Here is a 23,892-nt window from a genome sequence, read left to right as displayed (position 1 = left end):
TTCACTTCCAGTGGAGTAGAAACACTTTTTAAGGCCGCAGAGTGAGTAAATTGGCCATTTTCATTCACTTTTACCCATTCCAAAAATCTTGTGTTTAAGACCCCTGGACGCATGAAAATCACTTTAAACATATCATTTTATCTCTAAAAGTGATAATCCACATACAAATGTGAATTGTAGTTCAAAGAGGCAACATTTGAAAATGAACCATTTTTTTTGTTTCTGAAGCATGTCGTAAGGGGGGTTGGTTATCTCTTTCATCAAAAATCGGGCATTTTTGATTGAACAATAAAGGCCTACAAATGTTATTTAATTCACTTTCTGGGGTGGAGAAAAACTTTTTAAGGCCTCAGAGTGAATAAATTGGCCATTTTCATTCAAGTTTTCCCATTCCTCAAATCTTGTGTTTAGGGCCCGGGGAAGCTTGAAAATCACTTCAAACATCTAATTTTATCTCTAAAAGTGATTATCCACGTACAAATGTGAATTGTAGTTCAAAGACGCAACATTTGAAAATGGACCATTTTTTTTATTTCTGAAGCATGTCGTCGGGGGGGGTGGTTATCTCTTTCGTCAAAAATCTGGCGTTTTCGCTTGAACAATAAAGACCTCCAAATGTTATTTTATGTACTTGCCGTGGAGTAGAAACACTTTTTAAGGCCGCAGAGTGAGTAAATTGCCCATTTTCATTCACTTTTACCCATTCCTCAAATCTTGTGTTTAAGGCGCCTGGAAGCATGAAAATCACTTTAAACATCTCATTTTTTCTTTAAAAGTGATTTTCCACGTACAAATGTGAATTGTAGTTCAATGAGGCAACATTTGAAAACCAACCATTTTTTTTGTTTCTGAAGCATGTCGTAAGGGGGGGTGGTTATCTCTTTCACCAAACAATGGGCGTTTTTGATTGAACAATAAAGGCCTCCAAATGTTATTTTATTCACTTCCCGTGGAGTAGAAACACCTTTTAAGGCCGCAGAGTGAGTAAATTGGCCATTTTCATTCACTTTTACCCATTTCTCAAATCTTGTGTTTAGGGCCCCTGGAAGCTTGAAAATCACTTTAAACATCTAATCTTATATCTAAAAGTGATTTTCCACGTACAAATGTGAATTGTAGTTCAAAGACGCAACATTTGAAAATGGACCATTTTTTTCGTTTCTGAAGCATGTCGTAAGGGGGGGTGGTTATCTCTTTCATCAAAAATCTGGTGTTTTTCATTGAACAATAAAGGCCTCCAAATGTTATTTAATTCACTTCCCTTGGAGGAGAAACACTTTTTAAGGCCTCAGAATGAGTAAATTGGCCATTTCCATTCACTTTTACCCATTCCTCAAATCTTGTGTTTAAGGCCCCTGGAAGCATGAAAATCACTTTAAACAGATAATTTTATCTTTAAAAGTGATTTTCCACGTACAAATGTGAATTGTAGTTCAAAGAGGCAACATTTGAAAACGGACCATTTTTTTCGTTTCTGAAGCATGTCGTAAGGGGGGTGGTTATCTCTTTCATCAAAAATCGGGCATTTTTGATTGAACAATAAAGGCCTACAAATGTTATTTAATTCACTTTCTGGGGTGGAGAAAAACTTTTTAAGGCCTCAGAGTGAATCAATTGGCCATTTTCATTCAAGTTTTCCCATTCCTCAAATCTTGTGTTTAGGGCCCGGGGAAGCTTGAAAATCACTTCAAACATCTAATTTTATCTCTAAAAGTGATTATCCACGTACAAATATGAATTGTAGTTCAAAGACGCAACATTTGAAAATGGACCATTTTTTTTATTTCTGAAGCATGTCGTCGGGGGGGTGGTTATCTCTTTCGTCAAAAATCTGGCGTTTTCGCTTGAACAATAAAGACCTCCAAATGTTATTTTATGCACTTGCCGTGGAGTAGAAACACTTTTTAAGGCCGCAGAGTGAGTAAATTGCCCATTTTCATTCACTTTTACCCATTCCAAAAATCTTGTGTTTAAGACCCCTGGACGCATGAACATCACTTTAAACATATCATTTTATCTCTAAAAGTGATAATCCACATACAAATGTGAATTGTAGTTCAAAGATGCAACATTTGAAAATGAACCATTTTTTTCGTTTCTGAAGCATGTCGTAAGGGGGGTGGATATCTCTTTCATCAAAAATCTGGCGTTTTTGATTGAACAATAAAGGCCTCCAAATGTTATTTAATTCACTTCCCGTGGAGGAGAAACACTTTTTAAGGCCTCAGAATGAGTAAATTGGCCATTTCCATTCACTTTTACCCATTCCTCAAATCTTGTGTTTAAGGCCCCTGGAAGCATGAAAATCACTTTAAACATCTCATTTTATCTTTAAAAGTGATTTTCCACATACAAATGTGAATTGTAGTTCAAAGAGGCAACATTTGAAAATGGACCATTTTTTTCGTTTCTGAAGCATGTCGTAAGGGGGGGTGGTTATCTCTTTCATCAAAAATCTGGCGTTTTTCATTGAACAATAAAGGCCTCCAAATGTTATTTAATTCACTTCCCGTGGAGGAGAAACACTTTTTAAGGCCTCAGAATGAGTAAATTGGCCATTTCCATTCACTTTTACCCATTCCTCAAATCTTGTGTTTAAGGCCCCTGGAAGCATGGAAATCACTTTAAACATCTCATTTTATCTTTAAAAGTGATTTTCCACATACAAATGTGAATTGTAGTTCAAAGAGGCAACATTTGAAAATGGACCATTTTTTTAGTTTCTGAAGCATGTCGTAAGGGGGGGTGGTTATCTTTTTCATCAAAAATCGTGCGTTTTTGATTGAACAATAAAGGCCTCCAAATGTTATTTAATTCACTTCCCGTGGAGGAGAAACACTTTTTAAGGCCTCAGAATGAGTAAATTGGCCATTTCCATTCACTTTTACCCATTCCTCAAATCTTGTGTTTAAGGCCCCTGGAAGCATGAAAATCACTTTAAACATATCATTTTATCTTTAAAAGTGATAATCCACATACAAATGTGAATTGTAGTTCAAAGATGCAACACTTGAAAATGAACCTTTTTTTTCGTTTCTGAAGCATGTCGTAAGGGGGGCTGGTTATCTCTTTCATCAAAAATCTGGTGTTTTTGATTGAACAATAAAGGCCTCCAAATGCTATTTAATTCACTTCCCGTGGAGGAGAAACACTTTTTAAGGCCTCAGAATGAGTAAATTGGCCATTTCCATTCACTTTTCCCATTCCTCAAATCTTGTGTTTAAGGCCCCTGGAAGCATGAAAATCACTTTAAACATATAATTTTATCTTTAAAAGTGATTTTCCACATACAAATGTGAATTGTAGTTCAAAGAGGCAACATTTGAAAATGGACCATTTTTTTAGTTTCTGAAGCATGTCGTAAGGGGGGGTGGTTATCTCTTTCATCAAAAATCGGGCGTTTTTGATTGAACAATAAAGGCCTACAAATGTTATTTAATTCGCTTCCCGTAAAGTAGAAACACTTTTTAAGGCCGCAGAGTGAGTAAATTGGCCATTTTCATTCACTTTTACCCATTCCTCAAATCTTGTGTTTAAGGCCCCTTGAAGCATGAAAATCACTTTAAACATCTCATTTTTTCTTTAAAAGTGATTTTCCACGTACAAATGTGAATTGTAGTTCAAAGAGGCAACATTTGAAAACGGACCATTTTTTTCGTTTCTGAAGCATGTCGTAAGGGGGGGTGGTCATCTCTTTCACCAAAAAATGGGCGTTTTTGATTGAACAATAAAGGCCTCCAAATGTTATTTTATTCACTTCCCGTGGAGTAGAAACACTTTTTAAGGCCGCAGAGTGAGTAAATTGGCCATTTTCATTCACTTTTACCCATTCCAAAAATCTTGTGTTTAAGACCCCTGGGCGCATGAAAATCACTTTAAACATATCATTTTAGCTCTAAAAGTGATTTTCCACGTACAAATATGAATTGTAGTTCAAAGACGCAACATTTGAAAATGGACCATTTTTTTGGTTTTTGAAGCATGTCGTAAGGGGGGGTGGTTATCTCTTTCATCAAAAATCTGGCGTTTTTCATTGAACAATAAAGGCCTCCAATTGTTATTTAATTCACTTCCCGTGGAGGAGAAACACTTTTTAAGGCCTCAGAATGAGTAAATTGGCCATTTCCATTCACTTTTACCCATTCCTCAAATCTTGTGTTTAAGGCCCCTGGAAGCATGAAAATCACTTTAAACATCTCATTTTATCTTTAAAAGTGATTTTCCACATACAAATGTGAATTGTAGTTCAAAGAGGCAACATTTGAAAATGGACCATTTTTTTCGTTTCTGAAGCATGTCGTAAGGGGGGGGTGGTCATCTCTTTCACCAAAAAATGGGCGTTTTTGATTGAACAATAAAGGCCTCTAAATGTTATTTTATTCACTTCCCGTGGAGTAGAAACACTTTTTAAGGCCGCAGAGTGAGTAAATTGGCCATTTTCATTCACTTTTACCCATTCCAAAAATCTTGTGTTTAAGACCCCTGGGCGCATGAAAATCACTTTAAACATATCATTTTAGCTCTAAAAGTGATAATCCACATACAAATGTGAATTGTAGTTCAAAGATGCAACATTTGAAAATGAACCATTTTTTTTGTTTCTGAAGCATGTCGTAAGGGGGGGTGGTTATCTCTTTCATCAAAAATCGGGCATTTTTGATTGAACAATAAAGGCCTACAAATGTTATTTAATTCACTTTCTGGGGTGGAGAAAAACTTTTTAAGGCCTCAGAGTGAATAAATTGGCCATTTTCATTCACGTTTTCCCATTCCTCAAATCTTGTGTTTAGGGCCCGGGGAAGCTTGAAAATCACTTCAAACATCTAATTTTATCTCTAAAAGTGATTATCCACGTACAAATGTGAATTGTAGTTCAAAGACGCAACATTTGAAAATGGACCATTTTTTTCGTTTCTGAAGCATGTCGTAAGGGGGGGTGGTTATCTCTTTCGTCAAAAATCTGGCGTTTTCGCTTGAACAATAAAGACCTCCAAATGTTATTTTATTCACTTACCGTGGAGGAGAAACACTTTTTAAGGCCGCAGAGTGAGTAAATTGGCCATTTTCATTTACTTTTAAACCATTTCTCAAATCTTGTGTTTAGGGCCCCTGGAAGCTTGAAAATCACTTTAAACATCTAATCTTATCTCTAAAAGTGATTTTCCACGTACAAATATGAATTGTAGTTCAAAGACGCAACATTTGAAAATGGACCATTTTTTTCGTTTTTGAAGCATGTCGTAAGGGGGGGTGGTTATCTCTTTCATCAAAAATCTGGCGTTTTTCATTGAACAATAAAGGCCTCCAAATGTTATTTAATTCACTTCCCGTGGAGGAGAAACACTTTTTAAGGCCTCAGAATGAGTAAATTGGCCATTTCCATTCACTTTTACCCATTCCTCAAATCTTGTGTTTAAGGCCCCTGGAAGCATGAAAATCACTTTAAACATCTCATTTTATCTTTAAAAGTGATTTTCCACATACAAATGTGAATTGTAGTTCAAAGAGGTAACATTTGAAAACGGACCATTTTTTTCGTTTCTGAAGCATGTCGTAAGGGGGGGTGGTTATCTCTTTCACCAAAAAATGGGCATTTTTGATTGAACAATAAAGGCCTCCAAATGTTATTTTATTCACTTCCCGTGGAGTAGAAACACTTTTTAAGGCCGCAGAGTGAGTAAATTGGCCATTTTCATTCACTTTTACCCATTCCTCAAATCTTGTGTTTAAGGCCCCTGGAAGCATGAAAATCACTTTAAACATCTCATTCTTTCTTTAAAAGTGATTTTCCACGTACAAATGTGAATTGTAGTTCAAAGAGGCAACATTTGAAAACGGACCATTTTTTTCGTTTCTGAAGCATGTCGTAAGGGGGGGTGGTTATCTCTTTCACCAAAAAATGGGCGTTTTTGATTGAACAATAAAGGCCTCCAAATGTTATTTTATTCACTTCCAGTGGAGTAGAAACACTTTTTAAGGCCGCAGAGTGAGTAAATTGGCCATTTTCATTCACTTTTACCCATTCCAAAAATCTTGTGTTTAAGACCCCTGGACGCATGAAAATCACTTTAAACATATCATTTTATCTCTAAAAGTGATAATCCACATACAAATGTGAATTGTAGTTCAAAGAGGCAACATTTGAAAATGAACCATTTTTTTTGTTTCTGAAGCATGTCGTAAGGGGGGTTGGTTATCTCTTTCATCAAAAATCGGGCATTTTTGATTGAACAATAAAGGCCTACAAATGTTATTTAATTCACTTTCTGGGGTGGAGAAAAACTTTTTAAGGCCTCAGAGTGAATAAATTGGCCATTTTCATTCAAGTTTTCCCATTCCTCAAATCTTGTGTTTAGGGCCCGGGGAAGCTTGAAAATCACTTCAAACATCTAATTTTATCTCTAAAAGTGATTATCCACGTACAAATGTGAATTGTAGTTCAAAGACGCAACATTTGAAAATGGACCATTTTTTTTATTTCTGAAGCATGTCGTCGGGGGGGGTGGTTATCTCTTTCGTCAAAAATCTGGCGTTTTCGCTTGAACAATAAAGACCTCCAAATGTTATTTTATGTACTTGCCGTGGAGTAGAAACACTTTTTAAGGCCGCAGAGTGAGTAAATTGCCCATTTTCATTCACTTTTACCCATTCCTCAAATCTTGTGTTTAAGGCGCCTGGAAGCATGAAAATCACTTTAAACATCTCATTTTTTCTTTAAAAGTGATTTTCCACGTACAAATGTGAATTGTAGTTCAATGAGGCAACATTTGAAAACCAACCATTTTTTTTGTTTCTGAAGCATGTCGTAAGGGGGGGTGGTTATCTCTTTCACCAAACAATGGGCGTTTTTGATTGAACAATAAAGGCCTCCAAATGTTATTTTATTCACTTCCCGTGGAGTAGAAACACCTTTTAAGGCCGCAGAGTGAGTAAATTGGCCATTTTCATTCACTTTTACCCATTTCTCAAATCTTGTGTTTAGGGCCCCTGGAAGCTTGAAAATCACTTTAAACATCTAATCTTATATCTAAAAGTGATTTTCCACGTACAAATGTGAATTGTAGTTCAAAGACGCAACATTTGAAAATGGACCATTTTTTTCGTTTCTGAAGCATGTCGTAAGGGGGGGTGGTTATCTCTTTCATCAAAAATCTGGTGTTTTTCATTGAACAATAAAGGCCTCCAAATGTTATTTAATTCACTTCCCTTGGAGGAGAAACACTTTTTAAGGCCTCAGAATGAGTAAATTGGCCATTTCCATTCACTTTTACCCATTCCTCAAATCTTGTGTTTAAGGCCCCTGGAAGCATGAAAATCACTTTAAACAGATAATTTTATCTTTAAAAGTGATTTTCCACGTACAAATGTGAATTGTAGTTCAAAGAGGCAACATTTGAAAACGGACCATTTTTTTCGTTTCTGAAGCATGTCGTAAGGGGGGTGGTTATCTCTTTCATCAAAAATCGGGCATTTTTGATTGAACAATAAAGGCCTACAAATGTTATTTAATTCACTTTCTGGGGTGGAGAAAAACTTTTTAAGGCCTCAGAGTGAATCAATTGGCCATTTTCATTCAAGTTTTCCCATTCCTCAAATCTTGTGTTTAGGGCCCGGGGAAGCTTGAAAATCACTTCAAACATCTAATTTTATCTCTAAAAGTGATTATCCACGTACAAATATGAATTGTAGTTCAAAGACGCAACATTTGAAAATGGACCATTTTTTTTATTTCTGAAGCATGTCGTCGGGGGGGTGGTTATCTCTTTCGTCAAAAATCTGGCGTTTTCGCTTGAACAATAAAGACCTCCAAATGTTATTTTATGCACTTGCCGTGGAGTAGAAACACTTTTTAAGGCCGCAGAGTGAGTAAATTGCCCATTTTCATTCACTTTTACCCATTCCAAAAATCTTGTGTTTAAGACCCCTGGACGCATGAACATCACTTTAAACATATCATTTTATCTCTAAAAGTGATAATCCACATACAAATGTGAATTGTAGTTCAAAGATGCAACATTTGAAAATGAACCATTTTTTTCGTTTCTGAAGCATGTCGTAAGGGGGGGTGGATATCTCTTTCATCAAAAATCTGGCGTTTTTGATTGAACAATAAAGGCCTCCAAATGTTATTTAATTCACTTCCCGTGGAGGAGAAACACTTTTTAAGGCCTCAGAATGAGTAAATTGGCCATTTCCATTCACTTTTACCCATTCCTCAAATCTTGTGTTTAAGGCCCCTGGAAGCATGAAAATCACTTTAAACATCTCATTTTATCTTTAAAAGTGATTTTCCACATACAAATGTGAATTGTAGTTCAAAGAGGCAACATTTGAAAATGGACCATTTTTTTCGTTTCTGAAGCATGTCGTAAGGGGGGGTGGTTATCTCTTTCATCAAAAATCTGGCGTTTTTCATTGAACAATAAAGGCCTCCAAATGTTATTTAATTCACTTCCCGTGGAGGAGAAACACTTTTTAAGGCCTCAGAATGAGTAAATTGGCCATTTCCATTCACTTTTACCCATTCCTCAAATCTTGTGTTTAAGGCCCCTGGAAGCATGGAAATCACTTTAAACATCTCATTTTATCTTTAAAAGTGATTTTCCACATACAAATGTGAATTGTAGTTCAAAGAGGCAACATTTGAAAATGGACCATTTTTTTAGTTTCTGAAGCATGTCGTAAGGGGGGGGTGGTTATCTTTTTCATCAAAAATCGTGCGTTTTTGATTGAACAATAAAGGCCTACAAATGTTATTTAATTCGCTTCCCGTGGAGGAGAAACACTTTTTAAGGCCGCAGAGTGAGTAAATTGGCCAGTTTCATTCACTTTTACCCATTCCTCAAATCTTGTGTTTAAGGCCCCTGGAAGCATGAAAATCAGTTTAAACATCTCATTTTTTCTTTAAAAGTGATTTTCCACGTACAAATGTGAATTGTAGTTCAAAGAGGCAACATTTGAAAACGGACCATTTGTTTCGTTTCTGAAGCATGTCGTAAGGGGGGTGGTTATCTCTTTCACCAAAAAATGGGCGTTTTTGATTGAACAATAAAGGCCTCCAAATGTTATTTATTCACTTCCAGTGGAGGAGAAACACTTTTTAAGGCCTCAGAATGAGTAAATTGGCCATTTCCATTCACTTTTACCCATTTCTCAAATCTTGTGTTTAGGGCCCCTGGAAGCTTGAAAATCACTTTAAACATCTAATCTTATCTCTAAAAGTGATTTTCCACGTACAAATGTGAATTGTAGTTCAAAGACGCAACATTTGAAAATGGACCATTTTTTTCGTTTCTGAAGCATGTCGTAAGGGGGGGTGGTTATCTCTTTCATCAAAAATCTGGCGTTTTTCATTGAACAATAAAGGCCTCCAAATGTTATTTAATTCACTTCCCGTGGAGGAGAAACACTTTTTAAGGCCTCAGAATGAGTAAATTGGCCATTTTCATTCACTTTTACCCATTCCTCAAATCTTGTGTTTAAGGCCCCTGGAAGCATGAAAATCACTTTAAACATCTCATTTTATCTTTAAAAGTGATTTTCCACATACAAATGTGAATTGTAGTTCAAAGAGGCAACATTTGAAAATGGCCCATTTTTTTCGTTTCTGAAGCATGTCGTAAGGGGGGGTGGTTATCTCTTTCATCAAAAATCGGGCGTTTTTGATTGAACAATAAAGGCCTACAAATGTTATTTAATTCGCTTCCCGTGGAGGAGAAACACTTTTTAAGGCCGCAGAGTGAGTAAATTGGCCAGTTTCATTCACTTTTACCCATTCCTCAAATCTTGTGTTTAAGGCCCCTGGAAGCATGAAAATCTGTTTAAACATCTCATTTTTTCTTTAAAAGTGATTTTCCACGTACAAATGTGAATTGTAGTTCAAAGAGGCAACATTTGAAAACGGACCATTTTTTTCGTTTCTGAAGCATGTCGTAAGGGGGGTGGTTATCTCTTTCACCAAAAAATGGGCGTTTTTGATTGAACAATAAAGGCCTCCAAATGTTATTTATTCACTTCCAGTGGAGGAGAAACACTTTTTAAGGCCTCAGAATGAGTAAATTGGCCATTTCCATTCACTTTTACCCATTTCTCAAATCTTGTGTTTAGGGCCCCTGGAAGCTTGAAAATCACTTTAAACATCTAATCTTATCTCTAAAAGTGATTTTCCACGTACAAATGTGAATTGTAGTTCAAAGACGCAACATTTGAAAATGGACCATTAATTTCGTTTCTGAAGCATGTCGTAAGGGGGGGGTGGTTATCTCTTTCATCAAAAATCTGGCGTTTTTGATTGAACAATAAAGGCCTCCAAATGTTATTTAATTCACTTCCCGTGGAGGAGAAACACTTTTTAAGGCCTCAGAATGAGTAAATTGGCCATTTTCATTCACTTTTACCCATTCCTCAAATCTTGTGTTTAAGGCCCCTGGAAGCATGAAAATCACTTTAAACATCTCATTTTATCTTTAAAAGTGATTTTCCACATACAAATGTGAATTGTAGTTCAAAGAGGCAACATTTGAAAATGGACCATTTTTTTCGTTTCTGAAGCATGTCGTAAGGGGGGGTGGTTATCTTTTTCATCAAAAATCGGGCGTTTTTGATTGAACAATAAAGGCCTACAAATGTTATTTAATTCGCTTCCCGTGGAGTAGAAATACTTTTTAAGGCCGCAGAGTGAGTAAATTGGCCATTTTCATTCACTTTTACCCATTCCTCAAATCTTGTGTTTAAGGCCCCTGGAAGCATGAAAATCACTTTAAACATCTCATTTTTTCTTTAAAAGTGATTTTCCATGTACAAATGTGAATTGTAGTTCAATGAGGCAACATTTGAAAACCAACCATTTTTTTCGTTTCTGAAGCATGTCGTAAGGGGGGGGTGGTTATCTCTTTCACCAAACAATGGGCGTTTTTGATTGAACAATAAAGGCCTCCAAATGTTATTTTATTCACTTCCCGTGGAGTAGAAACACTTTTTAAGGCCGCAGAGTGAGTAAATTGGCCATTTTCATTCACTTTTACCCATTTCTCAAATCTTGTGTTTAGGGCCCCTGGAAGCTTGAAAATCACTTTAAACATCTAATCTTATATCTAAAAGTGATTTTCCACGTACAAATGTGAATTGTAGTTCAAAGACGCAACATTTGAAAATGGACCATTTTTTTCGTTTCTGAAGCATGTCGTAAGGGGGGGTGGTTATCTCTTTCATCAAAAATCTGGTGTTTTTCATTGAACAATAAAGGCCTCCAATGTTATTTAATTCACTTCCCTTGGAGGAGAAACACTTTTTAAGGCCTCAGAATGAGTAAATTGGCCATTTCCATTCACTTTTACCCATTCCTCAAATCTTGTGTTTAAGGCCCCTGGAAGCATGAAAATCACTTTAAACAGATAATTTTATCTTTAAAAGTGATTTTCCACGTACAAATGTGAATTGTAGTTCAAAGAGGCAACATTTGAAAACGGACCATTTTTTTCGTTTCTGAAGCATGTCGTAAGGGGGGTGGTTATCTCTTTCATCAAAAATCGGGCATTTTTGATTGAACAATAAAGGCCTACAAATGTTATTTAATTCACTTTCTGGGGTGGAGAAAAACTTTTTAAGGCCTCAGAGTGAATAAATTGGCCATTTTCATTCAAGTTTTCCCATTCCTCAAATCTTGTGTTTAGGGCCCGGGGAAGCTTGAAAATCACTTCAAACATCTAATTTTATCTCTAAAAGTGATTATCCACGTACAAATATGAATTGTAGTTCAAAGACGCAACATTTGAAAATGGACCATTTTTTTTATTTCTGAAGCATGTCGTCGGGGGGTGGTTATCTCTTTCGTCAAAAATCTGGCGTTTTCGCTTGAACAATAAAGACCTCCAAATGTTATTTTATGCACTTGCCGTGGAGTAGAAACACATTTTAAGGGCGCAGAGTGAGTAAATTGCCCATTTTCATTCACTTTTACCCATTCCAAAAATCTTGTGTTTAAGACCCCTGGACGGATGAACATCACTTTAAACATATCATTTTATCTCTAAAAGTGATAATCCACATACAAATGTGAATTGTAGTTCAAAGAGGCAACATTTGAAAATGAACCATTTTTTTCGTTTCTGAAGCATGTCGTAAGGGGGGGTGGTTATCTCTTTCATCAAAAATCTGGCGTTTTTGATTGAACAATAAAGGCCTCCAAATGTTATTTAATTCACTTCCCGTGGAGGAGAAACACTTTTTAAGGCCTCAGAATGAGTAAATTGGCCATTTCCATTCACTTTTACCCATTCCTCAAATCTTGTGTTTAAGGCCCCTGGAAGCATGAAAATCACTTTAAACATATAATTTTATCTTTGAAAGTGATTTTCCACATACAAATGTGAATTGTAGTTCAAAGAGGCAACATTTGAAAACGGACCATTTTTTTCGTTTCTGAAGCATGTCGTAAGGGGGGGTGGTTATCTCTTTCACCAAAAAATGGGCGTTTTTTATTGAACAATAAAGGCCTCCAAATGTTATTTTATTCAATTCCAGTGGAGTAGAAACACTTTTTAAGGCCGCAGAGTGAGTAAATTGGCCATTTTCATTCACTTTTACCCATTCCAAAAATCTTGTATTTAAGACCCCTGGACGCATGAAAATCACTTTAAACATATCATTTTATCTCTAAAAGTGATAATCCACATACAAATGTGAATTGTAGTTCAAAGATGCAACATTTGAAAATGAACCATTAATTTCGTTTCTGAAGCATGTCGTAAGGGGGGGTGGTTATCTCTTTCATCAAAAATCTGGCGTTTTTGATTGAACAATAAAGGCCTCCAAATGTTATTTAATTCACTTCCCGTGGAGGAGAAACACTTTTTCAGGCCTCAGAATGAGTAAATTGGCCATTTCCATTCACTTTTACCCATTCCTCAAATCTTGTGTTTAAGGCCCCTGGAAGCATGAAAATCACTTTAAACATATCATTTTATCTTTAAAAGTGATTTTCCACATACAAATGTGAATTGTAGTTCAAAGAGGCAACATTTGAAAATGGACCAGTTTTTTTAGTTTCTGAAGCATGTCGTATGGGGGGTGGTTATCTCTTTCATCAAAAATCGGGCGTTTTTGATTGAACAATAAAGGCCTACAAATGTTATTTAATTCGCTTCCCGTGGAGGAGAAACACTTTTTAAGGCCGCAGAGTGAGTAAATTGGCCAGTTTCATTCACTTTTACCCATTCCTCAAATCTTGTGTTTAAGGCCCCTGGAAGCATGAAAATCAGTTTAAACATCTCATTTTTTCTTTAAAAGTGATTTTCCACGTACAAATGTGAATTGTAGTTCAAAGAGGCAACATTTGAAAACGGACCATTTTTTTCGTTTCTGAAGCATGTCGTAAGGGGGGGTGGTTATCTCTTTCACCAAAAAATGGGCGTTTTTGATTGAACAATAAAGGCCTCCAAATGTTATTTTATTCACTTCCAGTGGAGGAGAAACACTTTTTAAGGCCTCAGAATGAGTAAATTGGCCATTTCCATTCACTTTTACCCATTCCTCAAATCTTGTGTTTAAGGCCCCTTAAGCATGAAAATCACTTTAAACATCTCATTTTATCTCTAAAAGTGATAATCCACATACAAATGTGAATTGTAGTTCAAAGATGCAACACTTGAAAATGAACCTTTTTTTTCGTTTCTGAAGCATGTCGTAAGGGGGGGTGGTTATCTCTTTCATCAAAAATCTGGTGTTTTTGATTGAACAATAATGGCCTCCAAATGCTATTTAATAATTCACTTCCCGTGGAGGAGAAACACTTTTTAAGGCCTCAGAATGAGTAAATTGGCCATTTCCATTCACTTTTCCCATTCCTCAAATCTTGTGTTTAAGGCCCCTGGAAGCATGAAAATCACTTTAAACATATAATTTTATCTTTAAAAGTGATTTTCCACATACAAATGTGAATTGTAGTTCAAAGAGGCAACATTTGAAAATGGACCATTTTTTTTGTTTCTGAAGCATGTCGTAAGGGGGGGTGGTTATCTCTTTCATCAAAAATCGGGCGTTTTTGATTGAACAATAAAGGCCTACAAATGTTATTTAATTCGCTTCCCGTAAAGTAGAAACACTTTTTAAGGCCGCAGAGTGAGTAAATTGGCCATTTTCATTCACTTTTACCCATTCCTCAAATCTTGTGTTTAAGGCCCCTGGAAGCATGAAAATCACTTTAAACATCTCATTTTTTCTTTAAAAGTGATTTTCCACATACAAATGTGAATTGTAGTTCAAAGAGGCAACATTTGAAAACGGACTATTTTTTTCGTTTCTGAAGCATGTCGTAAGGGGGGGTGGTTATCTCTTTCACCAAAAAATGGGCGTTTTTTATTGAACAATAAAGGCCTCCAAATGTTATTTTATTCAATTCCAGTGGAGTAGAAACACTTTTTAAGGCCGCAGAGTGAGTAAATTGGCCATTTTCATTCACTTTTACCCATTCCAAAAATCTTGTATTTAAGACCCCTGGACGCATGAAAATCACTTTAAACATATCATTTTATCTCTAAAAGTGATAATCCACATACAAATGTGAATTGTAGTTCAAAGATGCAACATTTGAAAATGAACCATTAATTTCGTTTCTGAAGCATGTCGTAAGGGGGGGTGGTTATCTCTTTCATCAAAAATCTGGCGTTTTTCATTGAACAATAAAGGCCTCCAAATGTTATTTAATTCACTTCCCGTGGAGGAGAAACACTTTTTAAGGCCTCAGAATGAGTAAATTGGCCATTTTCATTCACTTTTACCCATTCCTCAAATCTTGTGTTTAAGGCCCCTGGAAGCATGAAAATCACTTTAAACATCTCATTTTATCTTTAAAAGTGATTTTCCACATACAAATGTGAATTGTAGTTCAAAGAGGCAACATTTGAAAATGGACCATTTTTTTCGTTTCTGAAGCATGTCGTAAGGGGGGTGGTTATCTTTTTCATCAAAAATCGGGCGTTTTTGATTGAACAATAAAGGCCTACAAATGTTATTTAATTCGCTTCCCGTGGAGTAGAAATACTTTTTAAGGCCGCAGAGTGAGTAAATTGGCCATTTTCATTCACTTTTACCCATTCCTCAAATCTTGTGTTTAAGGCCCCTGGAAGCATGAAAATCACTTTAAACATCTCATTTTTTCTTTAAAAGTGATTTTCCACGTACAAATGTGAATTGTAGTTCAATGAGGCAACATTTGAAAACCAACCATTTTTTTCGTTTCTGAAGCATGTCGTAAGGGGGGGGTGGTTATCTCTTTCACCAAACAATGGGCGTTTTTGATTGAACAATAAAGGCCTCCAAATGTTATTTTATTCACTTCCCGTGGAGTAGAAACACTTTTTAAGGCCGCAGAGTGAGTAAATTGGCCATTTTCATTCACTTTTACCCATTTCTCAAATCTTGTGTTTAGGGCCCCTGGAAGCTTGAAAATCACTTTAAACATCTAATCTTATATCTAAAAGTGATTTTCCACGTACAGATGTGAATTGTAGTTCAAAGACGCAACATTTGAAAATGGACCATTTTTTTCGTTTCTGAAGCATGTCGTAAGGGGGGGTGGTTATCTCTTTCATCAAAAATCTGGCGTTTTTCATTGAACAATAAAGGCCTCCAATGTTATTTAATTCACTTCCCTTGGAGGAGAAACACTTTTTAAGGCCTCAGAATGAGTAAATTGGCCATTTCCATTCACTTTTACCCATTCCTCAAATCTTGTGTTTAAGGCCCCTGGAAGCATGAAAATCACTTTAAACAGATAATTTTATCTTTAAAAGTGATTTTCCACGTACAAATGTGAATTGTAGTTCAAAGAGGCAACATTTGAAAACGGACCATTTTTTTCGTTTCTGAAGCATGTCGTAAGGGGGGTGGTTATCTCTTTCATCAAAAATCGGGCCTTTTTGATTGAACAATAAAGGCCTACAAATGTTATTTAATTCACTTTCTGGGGTGGAGAAAAACTTTTTAAGGCCTCAGAGTGAATAAATTGGCCATTTTCATTCAAGTTTTCCCATTCCTCAAATCTTGTGTTTAGGGCCCGGGGAAGCTTGAAAATCACTTCAAACATCTAATTTTATCTCTAAAAGTGATTATCCACGTACAAATATGAATTGTAGTTCAAAGACGCAACATTTGAAAATGGACCATTTTTTTTATTTCTGAAGCATGTCGTCGGGGGGTGGTTATCTCTTTCGTCAAAAATCTGGCGTTTTCGCTTGAACAATAAAGACCTCCAAATGTTATTTTATGCACTTGCCGTGGAGTAGAAACACTTTTTAAGGCCGCAGAGTGAGTAAATTGCCCATTTTCATTCACTTTTACCCATTCCAAAAATCTTGTGTTTAAGGCCCCTGGAAGCATGAAAATCACTTTAAACATATAATTTTATCTTTGAAAGTGATTTTCCACATACAAATGTGAATTGTAGTTCAAAGAGGCAACATTTGAAAACGGACCATTTTTTTCGTTTCTGAAGCATGTCGTAAGGGGGGGTGGTTATCTCTTTCACCAAAAAATGGGCGTTTTTTATTGAACAATAAAGGCCTCCAAATGTTATTTTATTCAATTCCAGTGGAGTAGAAACACTTTTTAAGGCCGCAGAGTGAGTAAATTGGCCATTTTCATTCACTTTTACCCATTCCAAAAATCTTGTGTTTAAGACCCCTGGACGCATGAAAATCACTTTAAACATATCATTTTATCTCTAAAAGTGATAATCCACATACAAATGTGAATTGTAGTTCAAAGATGCAACATTTGAAAATGAACCATTAATTTCGTTTCTGAAGCATGTCGTAAGGGGGGGTGGTTATCTCTTTCATCAAAAATCTGGCGTTTTTGATTGAACAATAAAGGCCTCCAAATGTTATTTAATTCACTTCCCGTGGAGGAGAAACACTTTTTCAGGCCTCAGAATGAGTAAATTGGCCATTTCCATTCACTTTTACCCATTCCTCAAATCTTGTGTTTAAGGCCCCTGGAAGCATGAAAATCACTTTAAACATATCATTTTATCTTTAAAAGTGATTTTCCACATACAAATGTGAATTGTAGTTCAAAGAGGCAACATTTGAAAATGGACCAGTTTTTTTAGTTTCTGAAGCATGTCGTAAGGGGGGTGGTTATCTCTTTCATCAAAAATCGGGCGTTTTTGATTGAACAATAAAGGCCTACAAATGTTATTTAATTCGCTTCCCGTGGAGGAGAAACACTTTTTAAGGCCGCAGAGTGAGTAAATTGGCCAGTTTCATTCACTTTTACCCATTCCTCAAATCTTGTGTTTAAGGCCCCTGGAAGCATGAAAATCAGTTTAAACATCTCATGTTTTTCTTTAAAAGTGATTTTCCACGTACAAATGTGAATTGTAGTTCAAAGAGGCAACATTTGAAAACGGACCATTTTTTTCGTTTCTGAAGCATGTCGTAAGGGGGGGTGGTTATCTCTTTCACCAAAAAATGGGCGTTTTTGATTGAACAATAAAGGCCTCCAAATGTTATTTTATTCACTTCCAGTGGAGGAGAAACACTTTTTAAGGCCTCAGAATGAGTAAATTGGCCATTTCCATTCACTTTTACCCATTCCTCAAATCTTGTGTTTAAGGCCCCTTAAGCATGAAAATCACTTTAAACATCTCATTTTATCTCTAAAAGTGATAATCCACATACAAATGTGAATTGTAGTTCAAAGATGCAACACTTGAAAATGAACCTTTTTTTTCGTTTCTGAAGCATGTCGTAAGGGGGGGTGGTTATCTCTTTCATCAAAAATCTGGTGTTTTTGATTGAACAATAATGGCCTCCAAATGCTATTTAATAATTCACTTCCCGTGGAGGAGAAACACTTTTTAAGGCCTCAGAATGAGTAAATTGGCCATTTCCATTCACTTTTCCCATTCCTCAAATCTTGTGTTTAAGGCCCCTGGAAGCATGAAAATCACTTTAAACATATAATTTTATCTTTAAAAGTGATTTTCCACATACAAATGTGAATTGTAGTTCAAAGAGGCAACATTTGAAAATGGACCATTTTTTTTGTTTCTGAAGCATGTCGTAAGGGGGGGTGGTTATCTCTTTCATCAAAAATCGGGCGTTTTTGATTGAACAATAAAGGCCTACAAATGTTATTTAATTCGCTTCCCGTAAAGTAGAAACACTTTTTAAGGCCGCAGAGTGAGTAAATTGGCCATTTTCATTCACTTTTACCCATTCCTCAAATCTTGTGTTTAAGGCCCCTGGAAGCATGAAAATCACTTTAAACATCTCATTTTTTCTTTAAAAGTGATTTTCCACATACAAATGTGAATTGTAGTTCAAAGAGGCAACATTTGAAAACGGACTATTTTTTTCGTTTCTGAAGCATGTCGTAAGGGGGGGTGGTTATCTCTTTCACCAAAAAATGGGCGTTTTTTATTGAACAATAAAGGCCTCCAAATGTTATTTTATTCAATTCCAGTGGAGTAGAAACACTTTTTAAGGCCGCAGAGTGAGTAAATTGGCCATTTTCATTCACTTTTACCCATTCCAAAAATCTTGTATTTAAGACCCCTGGACGCATGAAAATCACTTTAAACATATCATTTTATCTCTAAAAGTGATAATCCACATACAAATGTGAATTGTAGTTCAAAGATGCAACATTTGAAAATGAACCATTAATTTCGTTTCTGAAGCATGTCGTAAGGGGGGGTGGTTATCTCTTTCATCAAAAATCTGGCGTTTTTCATTGAACAATAAAGGCCTCCAAATGTTATTTAATTCACTTCCCGTGGAGGAGAAACACTTTTTAAGGCCTCAGAATGAGTAAATTGGCCATTTTCATTCACTTTTACCCATTCCTCAAATCTTGTGTTTAAGGCCCCTGGAAGCATGAAAATCACTTTAAACATCTCATTTTATCTTTAAAAGTGATTTTCCACATACAAATGTGAATTGTAGTTCAAAGAGGCAACATTTGAAAATGGACCATTTTTTTCGTTTCTGAAGCATGTCGTAAGGGGGGGTGGTTATCTTTTTCATCAAAAATCGGGCGTTTTTGATTGAACAATAAAGGCCTACAAATGTTATTTAATTCGCTTCCCGTGGAGTAGAAATACTTTTTAAGGCCGCAGAGTGAGTAAATTGGCCATTTTCATTCACTTTTACCCATTCCTCAAATCTTGTGTTTAAGGCCCCTGGAAGCATGAAAATCACTTTAAACATCTCATTTTTTCTTTAAAAGTGATTTTCCACGTACAAATGTGAATTGTAGTTCAATGAGGCAACATTTGAAAACCAACCATTTTTTTCGTTTCTGAAGCATGTCGTAAGGGGGGGGTGGTTATCTCTTTCACCAAACAATGGGCGTTTTTGATTGAACAATAAAGGCCTCCAAATGTTATTTTATTCACTTCCCGTGGAGTAGAAACACTTTTTAAGGCCGCAGAGTGAGTAAATTGGCCATTTTCATTCACTTTTACCCATTTCTCAAATCTTGTGTTTAGGGCCCCTGGAAGCTTGAAAATCACTTTAAACATCTAATCTTATATCTAAAAGTGATTTTCCACGTACAAATGTGAATTGTAGTTCAAAGACGCAACATTTGAAAATGGACCATTTTTTTCGTTTCTGAAGCATGTCGTAAGGGGGGGTGGTTATCTCTTTCATCAAAAATCTGGCGTTTTTCATTGAACAATAAAGGCCTCCAATGTTATTTAATTCACTTCCCTTGGAGGAGAAACACTTTTTAAGGCCTCAGAATGAGTAAATTGGCCATTTCCATTCACTTTTACCCATTCCTCAAATCTTGTGTTTAAGGCCCCTGGAAGCATGAAAATCACATTAAACAGATAATTTTATCTTTAAAAGTGATTTTCCACGTACAAATGTGAATTGTAGTTCAAAGAGGCAACATTTGAAAACGGACCATTTTTTTCGTTTCTGAAGCATGTCGTAAGGGGGGTGGTTATCTCTTTCATCAAAAATCGGGCATTTTTGATTGAACAATAAAGGCCTACAAATGTTATTTAATTCACTTTCTGGGGTGGAGAAAAACTTTTTAAGGCCTCAGAGTGAATAAATTGGCCATTTTCATTCAAGTTTTCCCATTCCTCAAATCTTGTGTTTAGGGCCCGGGGAAGCTTGAAAATCACTTCAAACATCTAATTTTATCTCTAAAAGTGATTATCCACGTACAAATATGAATTGTAGTTCAAAGACGCAACATTTGAAAATGGACCATTTTTTTTATTTCTGAAGCATGTCGTCGGGGGGTGGTTATCTCTTTCGTCAAAAATCTGGCGTTTTCGCTTGAACAATAAAGACCTCCAAATGTTATTTTATGCACTTGCCGTGGAGTAGAAACACTTTTTAAGGCCGCAGAGTGAGTAAATTGCCCATTTTCATTCACTTTTACCCATTCCAAAAATCTTGTGTTTAAGGCCCCTGGAAGCATGAAAATCACTTTAAACATATAATTTTATCTTTGAAAGTGATTTTCCACATACAAATGTGAATTGTAGTTCAAAGAGGCAACATTTGAAAACGGACCATTTTTTTCGTTTCTGAAGCATGTCGTAAGGGGGGGTGGTTATCTCTTTCACCAAAAAATGGGCGTTTTTTATTGAACAATAAAGGCCTCCAAATGTTATTTTATTCAATTCCAGTGGAGTAGAAACACTTTTTAAGGCCGCAGAGTGAGTAAATTGGCCATTTTCATTCACTTTTACCCATTCCAAAAATCTTGTATTTAAGACCCCTGGACGCATGAAAATCACTTTAAACATATCATTTTATCTCTAAAAGTGATAATCCACATACAAATGTGAATTGTAGTTCAAAGATGCAACATTTGAAAATGAACCATTAATTTCGTTTCTGAAGCATGTCGTAAGGGGGGGTGGTTATCTCTTTCATCAAAAATCTGGCGTTTTTGATTGAACAATAAAGGCCTCCAAATGTTATTTAATTCACTTCCCGTGGAGGAGAAACACTTTTTCAGGCCTCAGAATGAGTAAATTGGCCATTTCCATTCACTTTTACCCATTCCTCAAATCTTGTGTTTAAGGCCCCTGGAAGCATGAAAATCACTTTAAACATATCATTTTATCTTTAAAAGTGATTTTCCACATACAAATGTGAATTGTAGTTCAAAGAGGCAACATTTGAAAATGGACCAGTTTTTTTAGTTTCTGAAGCATGTCGTAAGGGGGGTGGTTATCTCTTTCATCAAAAATCGGGCGTTTTTGATTGAACAATAAAGGCCTACAAATGTTATTTAATTCGCTTCCCGTGGAGGAGAAACACTTTTTAAGGCCGCAGAGTGAGTAAATTGGCCAGTTTCATTCACTTTTACCCATTCCTCAAATCTTGTGTTTAAGGCCCCTGGAAGCATGAAAATCAGTTTAAACATCTCATTTTTTCTTTAAAAGTGATTTTCCACGTACAAATGTGAATTGTAGTTCAAAGAGGCAACATTTGAAAACGGACCATTTTTTTCGTTTCTGAAGCATGTCGTAAGGGGGGGTGGTTATCTCTTTCACCAAAAAATGGGCGTTTTTGATTGAACAATAAAGGCCTCCAAATGTTATTTTATTCACTTCCAGTGGAGGAGAAACACTTTTTAAGGCCTCAGAATGACTAAATTGGCCATTTCCATTCACTTTTACCCATTCCTCAAATCTTGTGTTTAAGGCCCCTTAAGCATGAAAATCACTTTAAACATCTCATTTTATCTCTAAAAGTGATAATCCACATACAAATGTGAATTGTAGTTCAAAGATGCAACACTTGAAAATGAACCTTTTTTTTCGTTTCTGAAGCATGTCGTAAGGGGGGGTGGTTATCTCTTTCATCAAAAATCTGGTGTTTTTGATTGAACAATAATGGCCTCCAAATGCTATTTAATAATTCACTTCCCGTGGAGGAGAAACACTTTTTAAGGCCTCAGAATGAGTAAATTGGCCATTTCCATTCACTTTTCCCATTCCTCAAATCTTGTGTTTAAGGCCCCTGGAAGCATGAAAATCACTTTAAACATATAATTTTATCTTTAAAAGTGATTTTCCACATACAAATGTGAATTGTAGTTCAAAGAGGCAACATTTGAAAATGGACCATTTTTTTTGTTTCTGAAGCATGTCGTAAGGGGGGGTGGTTATCTCTTTCATCAAAAATCGGGCGTTTTTGATTGAACAATAAAGGCCTACAAATGTTATTTAATTCGCTTCCCGTAAAGTAGAAACACTTTTTAAGGCCGCAGAGTGAGTAAATTGGCCATTTTCATTCACTTTTACCCATTCCTCAAATCTTGTGTTTAAGGCCCCTGGAAGCATGAAAATCACTTTAAACATCTCATTTTTTCTTTAAAAGTGATTTTCCACATACAAATGTGAATTGTAGTTCAAAGAGGCAACATTTGAAAACGGACTATTTTTTTCGTTTCTGAAGCATGTCGTAAGGGGGGGTGGTTATCTCTTTCACCAAAAAATGGGCGTTTTTTATTGAACAATAAAGGCCTCCAAATGTTATTTTATTCAATTCCAGTGGAGTAGAAACACTTTTTAAGGCCGCAGAGTGAGTAAATTGGCCATTTTCATTCACTTTTACCCATTCCAAAAATCTTGTATTTAAGACCCCTGGACGCATGAAAATCACTTTAAACATATCATTTTATCTCTAAAAGTGATAATCCACATACAAATGTGAATTGTAGTTCAAAGATGCAACATTTGAAAATGAACCATTAATTTCGTTTCTGAAGCATGTCGTAAGGGGGGGTGGTTATCTCTTTCATCAAAAATCTGGCGTTTTTCATTGAACAATAAAGGCATCCAAATGTTATTTAATTCACTTCCCGTGGAGGAGAAACACTTTTTAAGGCCTCAGAATGAGTAAATTGGCCATTTTCATTCACTTTTACCCATTCCTCAAATCTTGTGTTTAAGGCCCCTGGAAGCATGAAAATCACTTTAAACATCTCATTTTATCTTTAAAAGTGATTTTCCACATACAAATGTGAATTGTAGTTCAAAGAGGCAACATTTGAAAATGGACCATTTTTTTCGTTTCTGAAGCATGTCGTAAGGGGGGGTGGTTATCTTTTTCATCAAAAATCGGGCGTTTTTGATTGAACAATAAAGGCCTACAAATGTTATTTAATTCGCTTCCCGTGGAGTAGAAATACTTTTTAAGGCCGCAGAGTGAGTAAATTGGCCATTTTCATTCACTTTTACCCATTCCTCAAATCTTGTGTTTAAGGCCCCTGGAAGCATGAAAATCACTTTAAACATCTCATTTTTTCTTTAAAAGTGATTTTCCACGTACAAATGTGAATTGTAGTTCAATGAGGCAACATTTGAAAACCAACCATTTTTTTCGTTTCTGAAGCATGTCGTAAGGGGGGGGTGGTTATCTCTTTCACCAAACAATGGGCGTTTTTGATTGAACAATAAAGGCCTCCAAATGTTATTTTATTCACTTCCCGTGGAGTAGAAACACTTTTTAAGGCCGCAGAGTGAGTAAATTGGCCATTTTCATTCACTTTTACCCATTTCTCAAATCTTGTGTTTAGGGCCCCTGGAAGCTTGAAAATCACTTTAAACATCTAATCTTATATCTAAAAGTGATTTTCCACGTACAAATGTGAATTGTAGTTCAAAGACGCAACATTTGAAAATGGACCATTTTTTTCGTTTCTGAAGCATGTCGTAAGGGGGGGTGGTTATCTCTTTCATCAAAAATCTGGCGTTTTTCATTGAACAATAAAGGCCTCCAATGTTATTTAATTCACTTCCCTTGGAGGAGAAACACTTTTTAAGGCCTCAGAATGAGTAAATTGGCCATTTCCATTCACTTTTACCCATTCCTCAAATCTTGTGTTTAAGGCCCCTGGAAGCATGAA

The sequence above is a fragment of the Triturus cristatus genome, chromosome 10 (assembly GCF_964204655.1).
Source record: "Triturus cristatus chromosome 10, aTriCri1.1, whole genome shotgun sequence".
Lineage (NCBI taxonomy): Eukaryota > Metazoa > Chordata > Amphibia > Caudata > Salamandridae > Triturus > Triturus cristatus.
Note: the sequence above shows the minus strand (reverse complement) of the source record.